Source organism: Mauremys mutica, chromosome 22 (assembly GCF_020497125.1).
Source record: "Mauremys mutica isolate MM-2020 ecotype Southern chromosome 22, ASM2049712v1, whole genome shotgun sequence".
Taxonomy (NCBI): Eukaryota; Metazoa; Chordata; order Testudines; family Geoemydidae; genus Mauremys; species Mauremys mutica.
Window position 1 is genome coordinate 308,529 of NC_059093.1, and position 22,417 is coordinate 330,945.

At 46.5% G+C, this 22,417-nt stretch overlaps 1 long non-coding RNA gene across 1 annotated transcript; it reads right to left on the reverse strand.

Annotated features, from left to right (window-relative positions):
* Nucleotides 1-2,580: 2,580 nt before the first annotated feature.
* Nucleotides 2,581-3,747, reverse strand: LOC123354723. Its single transcript, XR_006574849.1, has 3 exons — nt 3,606-3,747; nt 3,194-3,316; nt 2,581-3,032 (listed from the first exon to the last, which is right to left on the reverse strand). It is a non-coding gene; the product is annotated as an uncharacterized LOC123354723 (long non-coding RNA).
* Between the last annotated feature and the right edge of the window lie 18,670 nt (nt 3,748-22,417).

Genomic DNA, 22,417 nt, shown 5'->3' on the forward strand with positions numbered 1-22,417 from the left:
AACCCTAACCCTGGACCCAAACCAACCCTAACCCTAACCCTGGACCCAAACAACCCTAACCCTGGACCCAAACAACCCTAACCCTAACCCTGGACCCAAACAACCCTAACCCTGGACCCAAACAACCCTAACCCTAACCCTGGACCCAACCACCCCTATCCCTCTCCCTGGACCCAAACAACCCTAACCCTGGACCCAAACAACCCTAACCCTGGACCCAAACAACCCTAACCCTAACCCTGGACCCAAACAACCCTAACCCTGGACCCAAACAACCCTAACCCTAACCCTGGACCCAAAAAACCTAACCCTGGACCCAAACAACCCTAACCCTAACCCTGGACCCAAACAACCCTAACCCTGGACCCAAACAACCCTAACCCTAACCCTGGACCCAAACAACCCTAACCCTGGACCCAAACAACCCTAACCCTAACCCTGGACCCAAACAACCCTAACCCTAACCCTGGACCCAAACAACCCTAACCCTGGACCCAAACAACCCTAACCCTAACCCTGGACCCAAACAACCCTAACCCTGGACCCAAACAACCCTAACCCTAACCCTGGACCCAAACAACCCTAACCCTGGACCCAAACAACCCTAACCCTAACCCTGGACCCAAACAACCCTAACCCTAACCCTGGACCCAAACAACCCTAACCCTGGACCCAAACAACCCTAACCCTAACCCTGGACCCAAACAACCCTAACCCTGGACCCAAACAACCCTAACCCTAACCCTGGACCCAAACAACCCTAACCCTGGACCCAAACAACCCTAACCCTAACCCTGGACCCAAACAACCCTAACCCTAACCCTGGACCCAAACAACCCTAACCCTGGACCCAAACAACCCTAACCCTAACCCTGGACCCAAACAACCCTAACCCTGGACCCAAACAACCCTAACCCTAACCCTGGACCCAAACAACCCTAACCCTGGACCCAAACAACCCTAACCCTAACCCTGGACCCAAACAACCCTAACCCTAACCCTGGACCCAAACAACCCTAACCCTGGACCCAAACAACCCTAACCCTAACCCTGGACCCAAACAACCCTAACCCTGGACCCAAACAACCCTAACCCTAACCCTGGACCCAAACAACCCTAACCCTGGACCCAAACAACCCTAACCCTAACCCTGGACCCAAACAACCCTAACCCTGGACCCAAACAACCCTAACCCTAACCCTGGACCCAAACAACCCTAACCCTAACCCTGGACCCAAACAACCCTAACCCTGGACCCAAACAACCCTAACCCTAACCCTGGACCCAAACAACCCTAACCCTGGACCCAAACAACCCTAACCCTAACCCTGGACCCAAACAACCCTAACCCTGGACCCAAACAACCCTAACCCTAACCCTTGACCCAAACAACCCTAACCCTTAACCTGTACCCAAACAACCCTAACCCTGGACCCAAACAACCCTAACCCTAACCCTGGACCCAAACAACCCTAACCCTGGACCCAAACAACCCTAACCCTAACCCTGGACCCAAACAACCCTAACCCTGGACCCAAACAACCCTAACCCTAACCCTGGACCCAAACAACCCTAACCCTAACCCTGGACCCAAACAACCCTAACCCTGGACCCAAACAACCCTAACCCTAACCCTGGACCCAAACAACCCTAACCCTGGACCCAAACAACCCTAACCCTAACCCTGGACCCAAACAACCCTAACCCTGGACCCAAACAACCCTAACCCTAACCCTGGACCCAAACAACCCTAACCCTAACCCTGGACCCAAACAACCCTAACCCTGGACCCAAACAACCCTAACCCTAACCCTGGACCCAAACAACCCTAACCCTGGACCCAAACAACCCTAACCCTAACCCTGGACCCAAACAACCCTAACCCTGGACCCAAACAACCCTAACCCTAACCCTGGACCCAAACAACCCTAAGGTACATTACCTTCCATTTCAGCACATGCTCCCATTCACTGACAGGCTACCACCAATTGTACACTCACTACTCCAAACTTCACTTCACAGCTGTTTTGAAACCAAGGAAACACAGGGAGACAGATTCTCTGCTTGACTACACAATGCTTTATTTATTCAACGAGGCATCCATTACAGTAAGAGCTTGCAAATATTGGACACTGTACAGGACTGCACACACATTCAGTAATAATCGTTTTTGTTACATAAATAAACCACCTTACAACAAACATTAACATAAGCAACCCTGGCATTTCACTTCCATATACTTCTAAACATCCCCATCACGTGTCCGAAACCATGCATCTATTGTGGGAGGCAGGAATGGGACTTGACTATACCTCCCCTAGCAACTGGCCAGCATGCTCCCTCTACAGCACCTCCATGTACAAAATGTTAAGTCAAAGACTGTCCGGGACAGTCCCAACCATGGTACAGTGCAGCGAAACAGCCAAAAGGCTGACAAATTTGTTATAACGTCAGCCTTCCGGCCGTTTGACTGCACTGTACCATGGTTTCAAAAATCACTGCAGTGACTTAGCACGCTACAACATGGATGACAAAGGGAGTCATCCAATCACAATCAAAACTATACATTACAACTGTACAAATACAGCACACACAACATTATGAACAGAATTCACAAACACTTCAGGATGCCCCAATAGATGATACAACCCTCAACTGTGTCGTCTTGCAACTTTGATGGCTAGAACATTCCAAGTGGCAAACAAACCACTCCTTTCAGGAAACAATTACATGTTGTGCAAGTACTTATATGGTGATGTTCCTTTAACTGACCACACAAATGAACCCACCCTCTCCAATTCAACTAACAGAAATGACACTGATGCCATTTCATGATATAATTGCTCAGGAATCTACCAAAACACAGTGACATCAGCCCCAATGCTCTACTACGTTCTAGCCATCAAACAGACAACACTTCACATCTTGACCCAAATAATACATTATCAAAGCCCAATTGCTCCGAACGACGCACACTGAAGTCTTCTCCGGTGACGCTGATACTTTCCGACCACAGAGATGGAAATAGATTCCTATGAGAATGGGAAAACAAATTCACAAATTCAATGACCTTAGATAAAATGCTAAACATCTCAGTTTCTAAAACAAAAGTACATGTGATGTCCAGTGACGTGCACCCAGTGACAGACATTTCCCATCTCCAACATCAAACAGAATAACAAATGACACATACTTAACTTGCAAAGTTGACATCAAATCCACTTCGATTTTGGGAAATAAGTACTTCATGTCCCCCACAGGCATACTTCTACTTCACTTGTTCTTTGCCCAACTTTGCCCCATCTTCACACAAAACCTACAATGATAAAAACATTTCATGACACTCACAGTACACACTGACTGACACCGTGAAGACCATCTCAAACCATCTGTGATTACACACCCAGCACCTATTTGTGCATCACTCTTTTCCATTCCCCCATAAGCAAATGCAACACCAACTGCATACACCATGACACCTTCTTTTACAGATTATCGATACTAGTGTCCCAACATGTACATCCACATACATGCATCAGAAAGCAAACAAAACTTTAAAAGAACAGCACACAATACAAAAGAGAAGAATATAACCAGATACTCACTCTTTTTCCACCAGATGGAGCCTCACATCTATCCTTCTTTCACAAAATGCACCTCTCAAAGGCTCTTAAGGGTCTGCAAACACAAAATAATAATCTAATAAGGACTCAAAGTCAAATCCACACATGATGCAACAAATCCCACCCTATTTCTTCAACAAACCATCTACAGGAATCACCGGTCATGAGATTCCCTCACCCCTCCCTTGTACTGCAACTCTCAGTCCCATTACATATTTTCCACACTCGCCTCCCCACCAATACCCCTTCCCTGAGGAATATGAACACATCTTCATACCTACATCACGCAATATATTCAAGGAAAACTACTCAACATTTTAGGGCAAACACGACAACACTCTCACTAACCACCCACCTAAATCCAACCTTCTTCTAGAGAACAAGCAACAACTTAACCCAAATATTGTCTTCTCCATCTGCTGTCTCACACACAAAACTGGTGATGAACCCATTCATCATAAGCCCACCTTATCTAACACAGAGAAGACCACACTCCCATCAACAGGACTGCACTAAAAGCTCTAACTTAACACTTACCTCATGGATGCAAACAGCTCCTCTGTGCCCACTGACACCATACTTACAAGAACCTATGTAAACCAAACGGAGCACACTTGCTACAGCCCATTCCCTCAGTTCTAGACCCAAATACCCCTGTGGCACACAAACAGTAAATGCCAGATTATTGCTAATGGTCACAACACCACAATACCACACTCCCTTTACTAAACTAACCTATTTGACACCCCAAAAGAGCCCCAGCACATTCCTACCTACAATGAAGCAACAACCAACTATTTCTATACATTTAAAATCAACATGCAAAATACTCACATTTGCACAGTACTCATGGCCCTTTCCCAACACTGACAGGGGCCCCTCGGTAACTAGAATGCTCACATCCTCATCAGAAAACCAACACCCAATAGAGGACAGACAAACAGGATAGTGGTGATCAGTGATGCAAACCCCGAGCCATTTATGAGAGAAGGAGGGAGAATGGAGCATCTCTAGTTACAGCCAGGTCACCCTTCCATCAGTCAACTTCCTCCACAGAAAACTCCCACTCCAATTCAATGAGCTGCCTCATGAACCCATTACAAACAGGCAGGCTTCAGAGGACTCCCATCCCTACAGCCTCAACATCACACATACTTTTTGACCATCAACCCCTCCAGCAGATACTTATCTTTGACAGCCACTCTCAATCGCCTTTTCCTTTGTACATGGGCCTTTGCACCCATACTTCAACATCTATACAGCAATGCAGTGACAGTCAAACAAATGTAGTCACAACCCTCCACAGAATTACATGACACAATACCAGATCTGCATGCATCTGCAAATACAAACATAGCTCAACTGGAAACCTACTCACAAAATGCACAGCTACACTATTCAAAATAGGACCTCAACTACATACTGCTTCCTGAAGATAAGGAATATCTACTACACATTACACTCTACTCAGAGAAGCACCCACCCACCCTAGACACTCATCCACATATTGCTGGCCCTCCCCACATCCCACCGCAACAGGGGACCATCTCTAACTAGGATGCTCACATCCTTCTCGGAAAACCACAACCATGTAGAAGATGGAGAAAAGATGAAGTGGGGACCTATCATGCAAACCCAGTGCCGTGTAAGAAAAAAGAACTGAGAACGGAGCATCTCTAGTTAGAGATGGGTCACTCTCCCAGCAATCAACCTTCATCCATGGAAAACACACACTCCCTCCCTCCATACAACAAGCTCCCACCCACCCCTTACGTGCCCATTAAGAACAGACACAGTTTAGAGGACTCCCATCCATAAACAAGAAGCCTGAACATCTCAAACACTTCTGACCATCAAAGCCATCAGCAAATACTTAACTTTGACAGCCACTCCCACTCTCAATATCTTCTTTTCCTTTCTACAGAGGCCTTCCCTCCCATACGTCGCCATCTGTACAGCAGTGCATTGACAGTCAAACGGATGTAGTCACAATCCTCCACAGAATGACACGACACAATACCAGATCTGGAAGCATCTGCAAATACAAACAAAGCTTAACTGAAAAACCAACTCACAAAGCACCCAACTACACGGTATGAAAGATGACCTCACCTCCATACTGCTTCCTTAAGATAAGGAATATCTACTACACATTACACTCTACTCAGAGAAGCACCCACCCACCCTAGACACTCATCCACATATTGCTGGCCCTCCCCACATCCCCACAACAGGGGACCATCTCTAACTAGGATGCTCACATCCTCCTCGGAAAACCACAACCATGTAGAAGATGGAGAAAAGATGAAGTGGGGACCTATCATGCAAACCCAGTGCCGTGTAAGAAAAAAGAACTGAGAACGGAGCATCGCTAGTTACAAACGGGTAACTCTCACAGCAATCGACCTTCCTCCAAGGAAAGTGCACACTCCCTCCGTACAGTACACTCCCTAATGCACCCATTAAGAATGGGCAGGGTGTAGAGGACTCCCATCCCTAAACAAGGCTGCTCAACGGCTCAAATACTTCTGACCATCAAACCATTCAGGAGATACTTAACTTTGACAGCCACCCCTGCTCTCAAGAAGGTCTTTTCCTTTCTCCAAGGGCCTTCGCTGCCATACATCAATAGCCATACAGCGATGTCATGACTGTCAAGGAGACGTAGTCACAACCCTCCATGGACTCAGATCCTGTACCAAGTAGTCTTGACACATCTGCAAATTAAAACAAAGTTTGACAGCAAACCTCAGTTATAAACTCAACTCACAAAGCTCCAAACTGCACAACATGAAAAATGACCTCGCCTCCACATTGCTTCCTGAAGAGAAGGAATATCTACTACACATTACACTCCACTCAGAAAGGCACCCACCCACCCTACACACTCATCCACATATTGCTGACCCTCCCCACATCCCACCACAACAGGGGACCATCTCTAACTAGGATGCTCACATCCTCCTCGGAAAACCACAACCATGTAGAAGATGGAGAAAAGATGAAGTGGGGACCTATCATGCAAACCCAGTGCCGTGTAAGAAAAAAGAACTGAGAACGGAGCATCGCTAGTTACAAACGGGTAACTCTCACAGCAATCGACCTTCCTCCAAGGAAAGTGCACACTCCCTCCGTACAGTAAACTCCCTACTGCACCCATTAAGAATGGGCAGGGTGTAGCGGACTCCCATCCCTAAACAAGGCTGCTCAACGGCTCAAATACTTCTGACCATCAAACCATTCAGGAGATACTTAACTTTTACGGCCACTCCTGCTCTCAAGAAGGTCTTTTCCTTTCTCCAAGGGCTTTCGCTGCCATACATCAATAGCCATACAGCGATGTCATGACTGTCAAGGAGACGTAGTCACAACCCTCCATGGACTCAGATCCTGTACCAAGTAGTCTTGACACATCTGCAAATTAAAACAAAGTTTGACAGCAAACCTCAGTTATAAACTCAACTCACAAAGCTCCAAACTGCACAACATGAAAAATGACCTCGCCTCCACATTGCTTCCTGAAGAGAAGGAATATCTACTACACATTACACTCCACTCAGAAAGGCACCCACCCACCCTACACACTCATCCACATATTGCTGACCCTCCCCACATCCCACCACAACAGGGGACCATCTCTAACTAGGATGCTCACATCCTCCTCAGAAAACCACAACCATGTAGAAGATGGAGAAAAGATGAAGTGGGGACCTATCATGCAAACCCAGTGCCGTGTAAGAAAAAAGAACTGAGAACGGAGCATCGCTAGTTACAAACAGGTAACTCTCACAGCAATCGACCTTCCTCCAAGGAAAGTGCACACTCCCTCCGTACAGTAAACTCCCTACTGCACCCATTAAGAATGGGCAGGGTGTAGCGGACTCCCATCCCTAAACAAGGCTGCTCAACGGCTCAAATACTTCTGACCATCAAACCATTCAGGAGATACTTAACTTTTACGGCCACTCCTGCTCTCAAAAAGGTCTTTTCCTTTCTCCAAGGGCTTTCGCTGCCATACATCAATAGCCATACAGCGATGTCATGACTGTCAAGGAGACGTAGTCACAACCCTCCATGGACTCAGATCCTGTACCAAGTAGTCTTGACACATCTGCAAATTAAAACAAAGTTTGACAGCAAACCTCAGTTATAAACTCGACTCACAAAGCTCCTAACTGCACAATATGGAAAATGACCTCACCTACATACTGCTTCCTTGAAAAGGAACACCTACTACAAATTGGGGTGTGGGTGCTGTGAGGGGCGGGGTGCAAACACTCATCCACACAGAAAATAGCTACACCTCTACACACTCACACCTCTCCCCCTTGCCCTACACCACAACGGCCTGTCGCTAACTAGGATGCTCACATCCTCCTCAGAAAACCACACCCATGTAGAGGAGAAGACAATGATGAATTGGTGACCTGTCATGCAAACCCACTGCTGTGTAAGAGAGAGGAATTGAGAATGGAGCATCTCTAGTTACAGACAGGTCAAGCTGCCAGCAATCAATCAGTCTCCATACAACAAGCACCCACCCACCCCTCACAGGCCCATTAAGAATGGACAAACTTTAGAGAATTCCCATAACTAATGAAAGAGCCTCAACATCACAAACACTTCTGACCATCAAACCCTTTCGCATATACTGATGTTTGGAAATTGAACAGGAGCACCGCCTCTCAACGTCCCCTTTGCCTCGGTAGAGGGGCCTTCACTCCCATATGTTGAAATCACTCACATACATACAGCACCAGCATGACAGTCAAAAATAAAAATATTCACAACCTTTCATGTCACAAGGCAACTTGGTACCAGATCTGGCTACAGCTGCAAATATGAAGAAGGCTAATTACAAAATACAGAAGGTTAAGACACAAAACTCTTACTAAATATTACAGTTTCCTCAGACCAGTCCCCACCTAACCCAAACAGAATACTGCAATTCTTCTACAACAGTCCAACACCAAAGATATACCACTGGTACTGGATACGGGTGTTTAACAGATGCTCTATCAGAAACACCCCCCCCCCCAATGTCTTCCCTCCCAATGAAAATAAAAATCATAAATCAAACACACTATGATCAACCTGAAATGAAATAAAAACACATTACACAGCAATAAGACAAGGAAAACAGTACATTAACCACAAATACATGTCATAGTTACCCAGTATCAATACTCACCATGACTAAAAACACCCATAGAAGCACCTAGGCACATCTCTTTGTACCACCACAAAGCTGAATGACTTCAGGTGACAATACACCAGCTTATATACTGCCTAAGCTCCACCCCTCCATTTCCCAGCATGCCTTAGAAGCCAAAGGCAGCTATAAATACAGACTCAGGTGCCACAGAAACTCTTTAGTTCATTTCTAGCTTGACAGCAGGAAGCACTGTTCCTCTTGATATAGTGATCAACCTTTCTTCTTACAATGCGAATCTATAGAAGATTCAAACTCTATTACCAGGTAACACTATAATTACCATATTTCAGATTCCTAAAACGAAAATGCTACCTGCAAGGTGTATGGGACTCCACGGTAGGTGCACTTGGCGGTTGCTGAAAGAGGTACCTCAATTCCCCCAAATCAGACCCCACGCCTAACAGAGCCCCATGCCCTAAAGAAGACCACCTAAGTTACATACCTTTTTAATTTTTTTACTCATCCTACAGTGGGCCAGATCTTCGGCAGCATTTCAGTGGCAGCGCCTTCACTCACTATTGGTCTTCGGCACCATTTCGCTGATGGGTCCTTCAGTGCCACAGAAGACCAGGAGCAAGTGAACAGCCCGCCACCAAAGTGCCGCAAAACACCCAGACCACCGCCACGTATTCAAATTGAGCCCCACACTTCCTAAAGCTGGCCCTGCTTGCCACCCACAGCATTGCACCACCAGCAGGGCAAACTGAGGCTGCACAGCACCAGGGACAGCAGGGGACGGCCAGAGGCTAGTTTCCCAAGCCAGGAGCTCAGGGGCTGGGCAGGAGGGATCCACAGGCCAGATGTGGCCAGCAGGCCATAGTTTGTCCATCTCTGTCTTAAGGCAATGCCACCACCCTCAGCAGCATCACACACATAAGGGTCGCATAGCATATTGCCACCCTTGCACCTCCACTGCTGCTGCAGCTTGTGCTGCCTGGCACTCATCATATAGCTCAAGGCAAACTTCATGCTGTCAAACAGGGGGCTGGAACTTGCCATAGCCCTCTGGCCGCTCATGGCTCACCAGAGGCAACATTTCATATTGAGGCAGTGAGGCAATTTTAATGGTGATTCCAGGGACTAGTTGAGCACCTGAAAACTCCAGGATTCTTCCACATAATAACTTAAATAAATAATGTGGCTTTAATTGGACTTTAATTGAAACAGATACAAAGAATAAGGATTTAGCTGGCAGGAGTATTGTAGCTATGTAAGTTTACACCAATCAGGAGATAATACAGCAAGACAGTCCCACTTCCAAGCATCACAGTGTCACTTCTGGAGCTTTAACAATGATATCAGAAACACAAGTTTCATATTTTGTACACTGTTTCTGGAGGGGACAGTATTCAGGAAACACCTCTTGTTTCTGCGGGAGACAGTATTCAGGAAACACCTCTTGTTTCTGGGGGAGACATTATTCAGGATACACCTCTTGTTTCTGGGGAGACAATATTCAGGAAACACCTCTTGTTTCTGGGGGAGACAGTATACAGGATACACCTCTTGTTTCTGGGGGAGACAGTATTCAGAGTACACCGCTTGTTTCTGGGGGGACTGCAATTCACAATACACCCTTTGTTTCTGGGGGAGACAGTATTCAGGATACACCTCTTGTTTCTGGAGGGGACATTATTCAGGATACACCTCTTGTTTCTGGGGGGACTGCAATTCACGATACACCCTTTGTTTCTGGAGGGAACAGTATTCAGGATACACCTCTTGTTTCTGGAGGGGACAGTATTCAGGAAACACCTCTTGTTTCTGGGGGAGACATTATTCAGGATACACCTCTTGTTTCTGGGGGGACTGCAATTCACGATACACCCTTTGTTTCGAAGGGGACATTATTCAGGAAACACCTCTTGTTTCTGGGGGAGACAGTATTCAGGATACACCTCTTGTTTCTGCGGGAGACAGTATTCAGGAAACACCTCTTGTTTCTGCGGGAGACAGTATTCAGGATACACCTCTTGTTTCTGGAGGGGACATTATTCAGGATACACCTCTTGTTTCTGGGGGAGACAGTATTCATGATACACCTCTTGTTTCTGGGGAGACAATATTCAGGATACACCTCTTGTTTCTGGGGGGACTGCAATTCACGATACACCCTTTGTTTCTGGAGGGGACATTATTCAGGATACACCTCTTGTTTCTGGGGGAGACAGTATTCAAGATACACCTCTTGTTTCTGGGGAGACAATATTCAGGACATACCTCTTGTTTCTGGGGGAGACAGTATTCAGGATACACCTCTTGTTTCTGGGGGGACTGCAATTCACGATACACCCTTTGTTTCTGGAGGGGACATTATTCAGGATACACCTCTTGTTTCTGGGGGAGACAGTATTCAGGAAACACCTCTTGTTTCTGGGGGGACTGCAATTCACGATACACCCTTTGTTTCTGGAGGGGACATTATTCAGGAAACACCTCTTGTTTCTGGGGGAGACATTATTCAGAGTACACCTCTTGTTTCTGGGGGGACTGCAATTCACGATACACCCTTTGTTTCTGGAGGGGATATTATTCAGGATACACCTCTTGTTTCTGGGGGAGACAGTATTCAGAGTACACCTCTTGTTTCTGGGGAGACAATATTCAGGAAACACCTCTTGTTTCTCGGGGGACTGCAATTCACATTACACCCTTTGTTTCTGGAGGGGACAGTATTCAGGAAACACCGCTTGTTTCTGGGGGGACTGCAATTCACGATACACCCTTTGTTTCTGGGGGAGACATTATTCAGAGTACACCTCTTGTTTCTGCGGGAGACAGTATTCAGGAAACACCTCTTGTTTCTGCGGGAGACAGTATTCAGGAAACACCTCTTGTTTCTGGGGAGACAATATTCAGGAAACACCTCTTGTTTCTCGGGGGACTGCAATTCACATTACACCCTTTGTTTCTGGAGGGGACAGTATTCAGGATACACCTCTTGTTTCTGGGGAGACAATATTCAGGAAACACCTCTTGTTTCTCGGGGGACTGCAATTCACATTACACCCTTTGTTTCTGGAGGGGACAGTATTCAGGATACACCTCTTGTTTCTGGGGGAGACAGTATTCAGGATACACCTCTTGTTTCTGGGGAGACAATATTCAGGAAACACCTCTTGTTTCTGGGGGAGACATTATTCAGGATACACCTCTTGTTTCTGGGGGGACTGCAATTCACGATACACCCTTTGTTTCTGGAGGGGACATTATTCAGGATACACCTCTTGTTTCTGGGGGAAACATTATTCAGGATACACCTCTTGTTTCTTCGGGAGACAGTATTCAGGATACACCTCTTGTTTCTGGGGGAGACAGTATTCAGGAAACACCTCTTGTTTCTGGGGGAGACATTATTCAGGATACACCTCTTGTTTCTGGGGAGACAATATTCAGGATACACCTCTTGTTTCTGGGGGAGACAGTATACAGGATACACCTCTTGTTTCTGGGGGAGACAGTATTCAGAGTACACCGCTTGTTTCTGGGGGGACTGCAATTCACAATACACCCTTTGTTTCTGGGGGAGACAGTATTCAGGATACACCTCTTGTTTCTGGAGGGGACATTATTCAGGATACACCTCTTGTTTCTGGGGGGACTGCAATTCACGATACACCCTTTGTTTCTGGAGGGGACAGTATTCAGGATACACCTCTTGTTTCTGGAGGGGACAGTATTCAGGAAACACCTCTTGTTTCTGGGGGAGACATTATTCAGGATACACCTCTTGTTTCTGGGGGGACTGCAATTCACGATACACCCTTTGTTTCGAAGGGGACATTATTCAGGAAACACCTCTTTTTTCTGGGGGAGACAGTATTCAGGATACACCTCTTGTTTCTGCGGGAGACAGTATTCAGGAAACACCTCTTGTTTCTGGGGGAGACAGTATTCAGGATACACCTCTTGTTTCTGGGGGAGACAGTATTCAGGAAACTTCTCTTGTTTCTCGGGGGACTGCAATTCACATTACACCCTTTGTTTCTGGGGGAGACAGTATTCAGGATACACCTCTTGTTTCTGGAGGGGACATTATTCAGGATACACCTCTTGTTTCTGGGGGAGACAGTATTCATGATACACCTCTTGTTTCTGGGGAGACAATATTCAGGATACACCTCTTGTTTCTGGGGGGACTGCAATTCACGATACACCCTTTGTTTCTGGAGGGGACATTATTCAGGATACACCTCTTGTTTCTGGGGGAAACATTATTCAGGATACACCTCTTGTTTCTTCGGGAGACAGTATTCAGGATACACCTCTTGTTTCTGGGGAGACAATATTCAGGAAACACCTCTTGTTTCTGGGGGAGACATTATTCAGAGTACACCTCTTTTTTCTCGGGGGACTGCAATTCACGATACACCCTTTGTTTCTGGAGGGGATATTATTCAGGATACACCTCTTGTTTCTGGGGGAGACAGTATTCAGAGTACACCTCTTGTTTCTGGGGGGACTGCAATTCACGATACACCCTTTGTTTCTGGAGGGGACATTATTCAGGATACACCTCTTGTTTCTGGGGGAGACAGTATTCAGGATACACCTCTTGTTTCTGGGGAGACAATATTCAGGAAACACCTCTTGTTTCTGGGGGAGACATTATTCAGAGTACACCTCTTGTTTCTCGGGGGACTGCAATTCACGATACACCCTTTGTTTCTGGAGGGGACATTATTCAGGATACACCTCTTGTTTCTGGGGGAGACAGTATTCAGGATACACCTCTTGTTTCTGGGGAGACAATATTCAGGAAACACCTCTTGTTTCTGGGGGAGACAGTATTCAGGAAACACCTCTTGTTTCTGGGGGAGACATTATTCAGGGTACACCTCTTGTTTCTCGGGGGACTGCAATTCACGATACACCCTTTGTTTCTGGAGGGGATATTATTCAGGATACACCTCTTGTTTCTGGGGGAGACAGTATTCAGAGTACACCTCTTGTTTCTGGGGGGACTGCAATTCACGATACACCCTTTGTTTCTGGAGGGGACATTATTCAGGATACACCTCTTGTTTCTGGGGGAGACAGTATTCAGGATACACCTCTTGTTTCTGGGGAGACAATATTCAGGAAACACCTCTTGTTTCTGGGGGAGACATTATTCAGAGTACACCTCTTGTTTCTCAGGGGACTGCAATTCACGATACACCCTTTCTTTCTGGAGGGGATATTATTCAGGATACACCTCTTGTTTCTGGGGGAGACAGTATTCAGAGTACACCTCTTGTTTCTGGGGGGACTGCAATTCACGATACACCCTTTGTTTCTGGAGGGGACATTATTCAGGATACACCTCTTGTTTCTGGGGGAAACATTATTCAGGATACACCTCTTGTTTCTTCGGGAGACAGTATTCAGGATACACCTCTTGTTTCTGGGGAGACAATATTCAGGAAACACCTCTTGTTTCTGGGGGAGACATTATTCAGAGTACACCTCTTGTTTCTCGGGGGACTGCAATTCACGATACACCCTTTGTTTCTGGAGGGGACATTATTCAGGATACACCTCTTGTTTCTGGGGGAGACAGTATTCAGGATACACCTCTTGTTTCTGGGGAGACAATATTCAGGAAACACCTCTTGTTTCTGGGGGGACTGCCATTCACGATACACCCTTTGTTTCTGGAGGGGATATTATTCAGGATACACCTCTTGTTTCTGGGGGAGACAGTATTCAGGAAACACCTCTTGTTTCTGGGGAGACAATATTCAGGAAACACCTCTTGTTTCTCGGGGGACTGCAATTCACATTACACCCTTTGTTTCTGGAGGGGACAGTATTCAGGATACACCTCTTGTTTCTGGGGGAGACATTATTCAGAGTACACCGCTTGTTTCTGGGGGGACTGCAATTCACGATACACCATTTGTTTCTGGAGGGGACAGTATTCAGGAAACACCTCTTGTTTCTGGGGGGACTGCAATTCACGATACACCCTTTGTTTCTGGGGGAGACATTATTCAGAGTACACCTCTTGTTTCTGCGGGAGACAGTATTCAGGAAACACCTCTTGTTTCTGCGGGAGACAGTATTCAGGAAACACCTCTTGTTTCTGCGGGAGACAGTATTCAGGAAACACCTCTTGTTTCTGCGGGAGACAGTATTCAGGAAACACCTCTTGTTTCTGGGGGAGACATTATTCAGAGTACACCTCTTGTTTCTCGGGGGACTGCAATTCACGATACACCCTTTGTTTCTGGAGGGGACATTATTCAGGATACACCTCTTGTTTCTGGGTGGACAATATTCAGGAAACTCCTCTTGTTTCTGGGGGAAACATTATTCAGGATACACCTCTTGTATCTGGGGGGACTGCAATTCACGACACGCCCTTTGTTTCTGGAGGGGATATTATTCAGGATACACCTCTTGTTTCTGGGGGAGACAGTATTCAGAGTACACCTCTTGTTTCTGGGGGGACTGCAATTCACGATACACCCTTTGTTTCTGGAGGGGACATTATTCAGGATACACCTCTTGTTTCTGGGGGAAACATTATTCAGGATACACCTCTTGTTTCTTCGGGAGACAGTATTCAGGATACACCTCTTGTTTCTGGGGAGACAATATTCAGGAAACACCTCTTGTTTCTGGGGGAGACATTATTCAGAGTACACCTCTTGTTTCTCGGGGGACTGCAATTCACGATACACCCTTTGTTTCTGGAGGGGACATTATTCAGGATACACCTCTTGTTTCTGGGGGAGACAGTATTCAGGATACACCTCTTGTTTCTGGGGAGACAATATTCAGGAAACACCTCTTGTTTCTGGGGGAGACATTATTCAGAGTACACCTCTTGTTTCTCGGGGGACTGCAATTCACGATACACCCTTTGTTTCTGGAGGGGACATTATTCAGGATACACCTCTTGTTTCTGGGGGAGACAGTATTCAGGATACACCTCTTGTTTCTGGGGAGACAATATTCAGGAAACACCTCTTGTTTCTGGGGGGACTGCCATTCACGATACACCCTTTGTTTCTGGAGGGGATATTATTCAGGATACACCTCTTGTTTCTGGGGGAGACAGTATTCAGGAAACACCTCTTGTTTCTGGGGAGACAATATTCAGGAAACACCTCTTGTTTCTCGGGGGACTGCAATTCACATTACACCCTTTGTTTCTGGAGGGGACAGTATTCAGGATACACCTCTTGTTTCTGGGGGAGACATTATTCAGAGTACACCGCTTGTTTCTGGGGGGACTGCAATTCACGATACACCATTTGTTTCTGGAGGGGACAGTATTCAGGAAACACCTCTTGTTTCTGGGGGGACTGCAATTCACGATACACCCTTTGTTTCTGGGGGAGACATTATTCAGAGTACACCTCTTGTTTCTGCGGGAGACAGTATTCAGGAAACACCTCTTGTTTCTGCGGGAGACAGTATTCAGGAAACACCTCTTGTTTCTGGGGGAGACATTATTCAGAGTACACCTCTTGTTTCTCGGGGGACTGCAATTCACGATACACCCTTTGTTTCTGGAGGGGACATTATTCAGGATACACCTCTTGTTTCTGGGGGAGACAGTATTCAGAGTACACCTCTTGTTTCTCGGGGGACTGCAATTCACGATACACCCTTTGTTTCTGGAGGGGACAGTATTCAGGAAACACCGCTTGTTTCTGTGGGGACTGCAATTCACGATACACCCTTTGTTTCTGGGGGAGACATTATTCAGAGTACACCTCTTGTTTCTGCGGGAGACAGTATTCAGGAAACACCTCTTGTTTCTGCGGGAGACAGTATTCAGGAAACACCTCTTGTTTCTGGGGGAGACATTATTCAGAGTACACCTCTTGTTTCTCGGGGGACTGCAATTCACGATACACCCTTTGTTTCTGGAGGGGACATTATTCAGGATACACCTCTTGTTTCTGGGTGGACAATATTCAGGAAACTCCTCTTGTTTCTGGGGGAAACATTATTCAGGATACACCTCTTGTATCTGGGGGGACTGCAATTCACGACACGCCCTTTGTTTCTGGAGGGGACAGTATTCAGCGATCTCCTCTTCTTTCTATTCATGACACAGCCCTTACATCCAGAGGGCAGGGGAGTCATAACACATCTCATGTTCCTACAAAGGACACTATTCAGCACACACCCCTTGTTCCCAGGAGGAGTACGATCTATGACATACCTCTTGTTTCTGCAGGGGGACCACAATTCATGACGCACCCCTTGTTTCTTCAAGGAGCACTATTCAGGGGACACCATTTGTTTCCAGAGGGGCCAGTATTTGTGACTCACCCCTTGTTTCTGGAGGGCAGAGTACTCATAACACATCTCACGTGCCCAGCAGGGACAGTACGCAGGCCACACCGCTTCTTCTCGCAAGGAGTACTATTGATCACACGTCCCTGCTTTCTGGAGGGAACGTTATTCAAGACACACCTCTTGTTTCCAGAGGGGACAGTATTCAGAACTCACCTCTTGTTCCCAGGAGGAGTAATACTGATAAAACACATGTTTTGGGGAGAGGGGGCAACATGGAGACGACAGTATTTGTGTTACACCTGTCATTTCTGAAGGAGACATTATTCAGGGGACACCTCTTGTTGCCAAAGTATTCATGCCACACTCCATGTCTCCGGAGGACACTGTACTCATAACACATCTCTTGTTGCCAGAAAGGACGGTATTCAGGACACACCTCTTGTTCTCAGGAGGACTACTATTATAAGGGGTGACTCATTGTCTGGAGGGGACACTATTTGAGACACACCTCTCCAGAGGGAACAATATTCAGAACATACCTTTTGGTCCCAATGGGGACAGGATTTGTGACACACCTCTCCTTTCCATAGGTGACAGTATTCAGGACTCACTTCTTTCAAATTTGTAAATTCTGTGAAGCCTAAGGACCCTCGGGGTATGACAGGAAGCTCACATTGAGACAGATATATTCTTCAAGACTTTTTATTAAAATCAATGAAATAGTAAGTCAATGGTAAAATACCCAGAGTTACAAAGGTACAATTGCATTACTGCTATTCAAAAGATACATATGATAATATAGTATTGTATGAGGCCCTGTTCTAGGAGTTGAGGTGTGAAAACCAAGGGAGGAGAAACTGGTTCTGTAATTGGCAAGCCATTCACAGTCTTTGTTAAATCCTGAGCTGATGGTGTCAAATTTGCAGATGAACTGGAGCTCAGCAGTTTCTCTTTGAAGTCTGGTTCTAAAGTTTTTTTTGCTGCAGGATGGCCACCTTAAGATCTGCTATTGTGTGGCCAGGGAGGTTGAAGTGTTCTCCTACAGGTTTTTGTATATTGCCATTCCTAATGTCTGATTTGTGTCCATTTATCCTTTTCCTTAGAGACTGTCTAGTTTGGCCAATGTACATAGCAGAGGGGCATTGCTGGCATATGATGGCGTATATTACATTGGTGGACGTGCAGGTGAATGAACCGGTGATGGTGTGGCTGATCTGGTTAGGTCCTGTGATGGTGTTGCTGGTGTAGATATGTGGGCAGAGTTGGCATCGAGGTTTCTTGCATGGATTGGTTCCTGAGCTAGAGTTGCTATGGTGCGGTGTGCAGTTGCTGGTGAGAATATGCTTCAGGTTGGCAGGTTGTCTGTGGGCGAAGACTGGCCTGTCACCCAAGGCCTGTGAAAGTGTGGGATCATTGTCCAGGATGGGTTGTAGATCCCTGATGATGTGTTGGAGGGATTTTAGCTGGGGACTGTATGTGATGGCCAGTGGAGTCCTGTTGGTTTCTTTCTTGGGTTTGTCTTGCAGTAGGAGGCTTCTGGGTACACGTCTGGCTCTACTGATCTGTTTCCTTATTTCCTCGTGTGGGTATTGTAGTTTTGAGAATGCTTGGTGGAGATTTTCTAGGTGTTGGTCTCTGTCTGCGGGGTTAGACCAGATATGGTTGTACCTCAGTGCTTGGCTGTAGACAATGGATCTTGTGGTGTGTCCGGGATGGAAGCTGGAAGCATGAAGGTAGGCATAGCGGTCGGTAGGTTTTCGGTATAGGGTGGTGTTAATGTGACCATCACTTATTTGCACTTATCTCCCATGTAAATTGGTCCAGGCTGAGGTCAATGGAGGGGTGGAAGCTGTTGAAATCGTGGTAGAATTTTTCCAGAGTCTCCTTCCCATGGGTCCAGATGATGAAGATGTCATCAATATAGCGTAGGTAGAGAAGGGGCGTGAGTGGACAGGAGCTGAGGAAGCATTTTTCCAGGTCAGCCATAAAAATATTGGCATATTGTGGGGCCATGCGGGCAGGGCCGCCCAGAGGATTCCGGGGGCCCAGGGTCTTCGGCGGCAGGGGGCCCTTCCATTCCGGGACCTGCCGCCCAAGTGCCCCAAGGACCCGCGGTGGGGGCCCCCCCACTGCCAAATTACCACCGAAGCGGGATCCGCTGCCGAAGCGCAGCCCCGTCTTCGGTGGTAATTCGGCGGCGGGTCCTGGAACAGAAGGGCCCCCCACCGCCGAATTGCCACCAAAGACCAAGCTGAACTTCAGCAGCGGGTCCCGCTCCGTCTTCAGCAGTAATTCACCAGTGGGGGGGTCCTTCCGCCCTAGAGCACAAGGACCCCCCGCCAGCAAAGACCAGGAGCGGAAGAAGCTCCTGCACCCAGCCCCGCAAGAGTTTTCCACACCCCATTCCAGGGGCCCCAAAAAACTCTGGTGGGGGCCCCTGTGGGGCTCGGGGCCTGGGGCAAATTGCCCCTCTTGCCCCCCCCCCCCCCGGGCAGCCCTAAATGCGGGTGCCTATAGCAATGCCACTGATCTGGAGATTAATGACAATATATGATTTGAAATAGTTGTGTATAAGGATAAAGGCACAGAGCTCAGCAACCAGTTGTGCTGTGGCATCATCAGGGATACTGTTCCTGACAGCTTGTATTCCATCAGTGTGTGGGATGTTTGTGTAGAGAGCCTCTACATCCATAGTGACTAGGATGCTGTTTTCTGGAAGGTCACCAATGCACTGTAGTTTCCTCAGGAAATCAGTGATGTCACAGAGATAGCTGGGAGTGCTGGTAACATAGGGTCTGAGTAGACAGTCTACATATCCAGACAGTCCTTCAGTGAGACTTCAAATGCCCAAAATGACAGGGCGTCCAGGATTTCCAGGTTTGTGGATCTTGGGTAGTAGATAACATACCCTTAGAGCCCCGACCAGGGTTATTCTGATTTGTTCCGGTGTTAGTGTAGGGAGTGTCCTGAGTAGATGGTGCAGTTTCTTAGTGTATTCCTCAGTGGGATCTGAGGGAAATAACTCTCCAATACCAAATTTTACAGGCTGTCTGGCAGCCTCCTTTTGGTAGTCAGACCTGTTCATGATGACAACAGCACCTCCTTTATCATTCTCTTAGAAACCATCCTGACATTATAATCAGAGGCTGTGGATGGCATTGCATTCTGCACAACTTTGCTTGCCTCACAACCTATGTTGTTTTTCCACAATTTCTGCCTGTGCACATGGGCGGAAGCATTCAATGTATAGGTCCAGACTGTCATTTCAACCCTCAGGAGTCGTCCATGTGGAGTTCTTCCATGGACACCTGCCACATGGACCTATACATGGACCAACTGCTAGAACAGGGCCTCATCCTCCCTGATTGATCTAACCTCATTATCTCTAGCTTGCTTCTTGCTTGCATATATACCTGCCCCTGGAAATCTCTACTACTTGCATCCAAAGAAGTGGGTATTCACCCACGAAAGCTCATGCTGCAAAACATCTGTTAGTCTGGTTCTGTAAAAGCAGCAAAGAATCCTGTGGCACCTTATAGACTAACACAGCTACCCCTCTGATACTTTTACCCCTAGGTTATCAAGAAAGTGTGTAGAGACACAGGCCCAGCCTTCCAGCTTCAAGTTTCCTAAGTTTTGATGCAGAGCTTAGAAAAACTAATGCTAAGAGCTAACTTCGTCAATAAACCCTAATAAACAAAACTAACTTAGGTTTTAAGCTTAAGAAGAAAAGCTTAGGGAAACCAAGCTTTGTTTTAAGGGAACTAGACTAAGTTTAAGAACAACAAGGACAGCCTACTAATAATGGCTACTACTATCGTAGATACTCTATCTTACTCACAGAATAGAGTGAGTGACTAAGTGAAAATGATAGAGCACAGTGCAGTGAAGTGAAGTGCTCTAGCGAGGAGGGTCACCTCTTTTATAGGGCATAAGTGCCAGAAATCCTCCCTCCTATGCCCACAGTTTATTCCTCACCCACAAACGTTAGACTACACTTACTCCATAGGGTAATAGGTTTGTGTGTATTGATGACACGTATACAGCATACGCACATAAGTTTCCTTGTGGTGTCCCTGTTAAGTCTGTGGGCATAGGAGGGTTGAAACCCCCCCTATGCCATTCTTAATTATCTATGGGTCTAGATAGAAGGTTACGGACATAGGCGTGGATACTTATTTACTTGTATTAACAGGTGACAAGTTATAGATCTATATTAAGAGCATTTACCCTGAAAAGGAAAGTTAACTTTCCTTAGCTTAACATACGGGATATAGCCTTAAAGTAATCTTGGCTATAACGCAAGAGACCTCAAGTATTTGGTTTATTGTAATTAATATAAAATATATCTAACTTAAAATATATATGAAAAATCTATAAACCTATCTATGCAAGCAAGCTGGTTAGTCCTATACGCTACATGACTCAGAATCAGGACAAGAGATTTTCCCATTGCATTCTCCTCTGAGCCGTTCAAACCTCCTTCACTCATTAGTTTTGAGTCATATTATTTACAAAAGTGCTAGCATCGTCATAATGGGGAAAAAAACAAATAAACAAACCAACCAGCCAGCCTCCCCATCTGCAAACAATCTCATCTCAGTAGGAAAAGTCCTACAACAGGCTTGGCCAACTGCAATGTAAACTCCAAATTATCTCACTGTATTTGAGATCCATTCAAATTCCCCATCCAGGTCTGTGACACTTTCATCTCAGGCCCTAAATTACTGTTTTAGGAGCAAAGAAAACAAATTGTGATCCACAAACAGAGGGCTGAAAACCCTGAGTCATAGGATACATTCAGTGGTGGAACTGTAGAAAGTGGAGAAGATCAATTCCACATGGCTCTAAAAGAGGAAACACTGCTGGAGTAATTCAGAAGGTGGGAATCCCTCTGACACACCACTGTTTCAGGTGTCACAGAAGTTGAAAAAAAAAAACACTTTTCCCCCTCTTGGTCATAGAGTCACCAGGCGATGCTCTGGAACTACTCCATACAAAGCCAGTCAGGACTCTGGGTGAGCCTCCTCTCTCTGAGCACACAGTCAGGGGAAGAAGCTTACACAGCTTCAACTTTCCTGGGTCTGATCTCAAAGCATTCAGCATCCCCTCCCTGCCTCACCGTGCGCTTCCCACAGCGAGTCTGCCCAGGCGGGATCCTGGGGAAGCCAGAGGGCCCTGCACCCCAGCTCCACAGTCAGCAGTGACTCTGAGACAGCCAGGAGAACAGAAGTTTTATTATTCGACAGGAAGGCAGCGTAGAATGGAACTCGTTAGCACAGAAATCAATTACTTTCAGCCCAGTCCATCTTGGAGAGTTGTGGGCTAGATGCCCTGG